Genomic DNA, 4696 nt, shown 5'->3' with positions numbered 1-4696 from the left:
GGTAGATATGAACTTTTGAAAGAAATTATTTGGCTCCCAATATTGGATTGTATTATATAAGTTGAAATAAAGATAGTATATAATATATTTTACCATAAACAATTCATATTCGGTGTATGAGTGTTTTGATTTGTTTAATCCTTCAAAACATCTTTTTTAAATTGGCTTATTAATTAATAAAAATAAATATGTAAACTAGGTAGTACCATTCTAGGGAATTTTTATTAAGAAATACATTTAAGGACAAATATAGATTAAGAAAAACTATTGACTCTTCAAGGAATGAGAACACTATTTAAATTACTTAAAAACAGAAAAAAAGATATTAAATCATATAAAATGAAACAAATATTGTACAAACTTTATTTTAATAAAAATAATTCATATTCATTCATGAAATCTTTGACGATTTTTTCATCCTTCAAAGCATAATTTTTTTTCTTATAGAAAAGGCATATTAATTAAGAGAAATAAATATATTAATATTGACTACATATATTCAGACAAATATAATCTTGACCTACATTTTAGAATGAATATTTATTAATTTTTCTTTCTATCTTCGATGCTAATTAGGAAAAACTGTTAATTCCACAATATATTAAAGGAAAAAAAATACTATTTTGATTATCTATAAAGTTTGACCATACAAGGTAACTTTGTTTAAATTTTAGTAACAAAAGTCAAATATGACTTTGATTTTTTGTTCAAGATACTTGTCCACTATAATGACAACTTTATGCTTTCAGACAATTTCAAACTATAAAATAAAGATTTTAAGATTCATTTTCTTAGCTTTCCTTGTATTAGCAAGAACTTTTTCTTCTTTTTGAACAAATTTTTCGTTAAGAGGAAAAAGAAAATTGTACTTGCAATCGACAACATGTCAATCAAATGGTAATGATTTGGAATTCACTAGAAACATAACATTTTTGAATGATTTTGATATGTATGTTTAAGTGTACAATTTGTTACTTTGTTTGTTGTTAGGGTTTTGTGTTGGCAGCCAGATGCAGGTACAACAATCAATAATCAAATACTGATAGAAGTATCTAAATGTGTTGAGAGCATTAATAATGTTAAAGAAGGAGGATGGAAAAATACTTTTTGATTCTATAAGCCCATGCTCAAAGGTATTTCATCATTACTTAATAAATCATGTCTGTAAACGCAATATAAAGACATATAAAATTGGACTTGGGAAGTTTTTCTCCTTTGTAAGATAATGTATTAAAAAATGAAGAAGTATTGAAATTTTTTGGATCAAGAATAGATCTAAATGTAAGATAATCTATATATCTAGAAAATTTAACTTAAACATCCTTTCATTTTAAGAGTACTTTTGTAGTGATATACGATATTTGATTGTTGATGATTTTTTTCCCCTTTTACTAGAACAAGCAAATGCATCAGAATTTCCCCAACATTTTTTGGGGGCTTCACTTCAAGAACAACCCGACAAGTTTTACATGGCACTTAGTAAGAAAAGACTGATTGTGGAAGCAGAATCATCAATGCAAACGATAATGGAGAACTTACAATCTTACAGAATAAAGTTTGCACTTAATTGTGAGGTTTGTATTATATTGAGATCTGCAAATTATTGTTCGTATTGAGGATGATATACTTATATAACACAATCAAAATTTTTTCTTCAAAAATACTCATTAAAATATTTGTATGATATAGGGGTTTCAGTATCGACTTGGTGACTTCCGAGTGCGAGTAGGCAAAGTTGTTCCAATGAATTCTGAGAACTTGAGGGGAATAGTTATGGAGGTAGGCAAATACTTTTAGAGATTTTATTCTCAGTTGAAGCTTTTTATGATGTAGCTAAACATTTTTAAAAATTTAAAAGAAATAGTTATGTTGTAAAATATTATGTTTTTTTACACTTCACGGAGGAATTCAATTATTGTACTTTACCTAATTAAAAAAAATAATTATTTTTATGAGAATGCTTAGCTCATAAGATGTTTGTTTTTCTTGTAGATGGAGTATCTTCCGATTTACTCATGCAAAACATCACATCTGATTATGAGTGAATTCTTCGAGATATTGAAGGAAACTCTTGGGAAAAAATCATTACCAGGTCATTTTGTGCATGCTGAACAAAATTTTTCTGAGTTTGGCCTCTCTGATCAATACACTTCATGGCATACTGTTGTGCAATATGCTAGCATCTTGGCTCAAATGTCAACAACGGCTCAATAAGCCCAACCAACAAGAAATTAGAATATTTGTTGACTTTATAAGATTTTTCCTTAGTTTTATAAATGAGTTGGTTATTTTCATAAATAAATTGGGAATATGCGTATCAATAGTAAGCAATCTTGAAGATACTATATGATTTTACATCAATGTAATTCCTTTTCCTTTTTAGTGGGTGATATGGAAATTAAATGATTTCTTTGGTTTGAAGAATTGTTCTTTAAGCTTTTGAGATTAAACTTTTTTGCTCAAAAGGAAATATGGTATATATGTTAATATTATTTATAAAGGAAAATAAAGCATGTAGATAATTTATTTAGAGAGGAATTTTGTTAGTTCAATTGTTTGGCTACACAAACTTTTATCATGACTCCACATAATCTCATTTTCCATTTATTTCATTTTTTTGTGAAAAGCAAATCACCACAAGTATAATGTTTCAAGTTATAAAGCACCATTGTAACCTTGTATTCATGATCACCCCAAGTATAATGTTACAAGTTACAAAACACCATTGTAACCCCACCCATATTCCTAATCACCACATGCATAATGTTACAAGGCCTCTTCCTAGAGGATAGGTAATATGAAGCTAGACGATGCAAATATAGCTCACGATCATTTTTGAACTCAAAGTGTATATTTATCAAAACATATAGCAGAAGTTGAAACTAATAAGTATAATATATGTTTGCACCAAACATCGAGTTCAGTAAGTATTGTATATGATAGAATGTGTAACGATATTTGCCTTCGAATGAGCTTGTATATAGTGTGGTTATCAATGGTGGTCGTGATAACAAAGGTGTTTGGTGAATGATAACGATAATGGTGATGGTTAGTGATTGTGGATAGAGTGGTAAATTATCTAAACAAGATATTAATGGTGTTAAAGAAGGAGGATGGAAAAATACCTTTTGCTTCTATAAGCCCATGCTCAAAGGTATTTCATCATTACTTAATAAATCATGTCAGTAAACGCAATATAAAGATATGAGCTTCCTTTTTTCTCTCCTTTTAATGAATTATAAAGATTGGACTTGGGAAGTTTTTCTCCTTTGTAAGATAATGTATTAAAAAATGAAGAAGTATTGAATTTTTTTGGATCAAGAATAGATATAAATGTAAGATAATCTATATATCTAGCATTTTTAACTTAAACATCCTGCCATTTTTAAGAGTACTTTTATAGCGATATACGATATTTGATTGTTGATGATTTTTTTTTCCTTTTACTAGAACAAGCAAATGCATAAGAATTTCCCCCAACATTTTTTGGGGGCTTCACTTCAAGAACAACCCGACAAGTTTTACATGGCACTTAGTAGGAAAAGACGGATTGTGGAAGCAGAATCCTCAATGCAAACGATAATGGCGAACTTACAATCTTACAGAATAAAGTTTGCACTTAATTGTGAGGTTTGTATTATATTGAGAGCTGCAAATTATTGTTCGTATTGAGGATGATATACTTATATAACACCATCAAAATCTTTTCTTCATAAATACTCATTAAAATATTTGTATTATATAGGGGTTTCAGTATCGACTTGGTGACTTCCGAGTGTGAGTAGGCAAAGTTGTTCCAATGAATTTTGAGAACTTGAGGGGAATAGTTATGGAGGTATGCAAATACTTTTAGAGATTCTATTCTCAGTTGAAGCTTTTTATGATGTAGTTAAACGTTTTTTTAAAATTTTAAAGAAATATTTATGTTGTAAAATATTATGTTTTTTACACTTCATGGAGAGGAATTTAATTATTGTACTTTACCTAATTAAAAAAAAATTATTTTTATGAAAATGCTTGGCTCATAAGACGTTTGTTTTTTTTTTGTAGATGGAGTATCTTCCGATTTCCTCATGGAAAACATCACATCTGATTATGAGTGAATTCTTCAAGATATTGAAGGAAACTCTTGGGAAAAAATCATTACCAGGTCATTTTGTGCACGCTGAACAAAATTTTTCAGAGTTTGGCCTCTTTGATCAATACACTTCACGGCATACTGTTGTACAATATTCTAGCATCTTGGCTCAAATGTCAACAACGGCTCAATAAGCCCAACCAACAAGAAATTAGAATATTTGTTGACATTATAAGATTTTTCCTTAGCTTTATAAATGAGTTGGTTATTTTCATAAATAAATTAGGAATATGCACATCAATAGTAAGCAATCTTGAAGCTACTATATGATTTCTTTTCTTTTTTAGTGGGTGTTATGGAAATTAAATGATTTCTTTTGTTTGAAGAACTGTTGTTTAAGATTATATGGACTTTTAAGCTTTTGAAATTAAACTTTTTTTCTCAAAAGGAAATATGGTATATATGTTAATATTATTTATAAAGGAAAATAAAGCATGTAGGTAATTTATTTAGAGAGGAATTTTGTTAGTTCAATTGTTTGGCTACATAAGCATTTATCATGACTCCACATAATCTCATTTTCCATTTATTTCTTTTTTTTTGTGAAAAGAAAATCAC

At 28.4% G+C, this 4696-nt stretch overlaps 2 pseudogenes; both read left to right on the top strand.

Annotated features, from left to right (window-relative positions):
• Positions 1-883: 883 nt before the first annotated feature.
• Positions 884-2214, top strand: LOC101246192 (mediator of RNA polymerase II transcription subunit 20a-like; annotated as a pseudogene).
• A 781-nt stretch (positions 2215-2995) lies between these two features.
• LOC101246485 (mediator of RNA polymerase II transcription subunit 20a-like) lies at positions 2996-4272 on the top strand (annotated as a pseudogene).
• Positions 4273-4696: the final 424 nt, after the last annotated feature.

The sequence above is a fragment of the Solanum lycopersicum genome, chromosome 10, assembly GCF_036512215.1.
Source record: "Solanum lycopersicum chromosome 10, SLM_r2.1".
Lineage (NCBI taxonomy): Eukaryota > Viridiplantae > Streptophyta > Magnoliopsida > Solanales > Solanaceae > Solanum > Solanum lycopersicum.
This window is presented reverse-complemented; position numbering and strand designations above follow the sequence as displayed.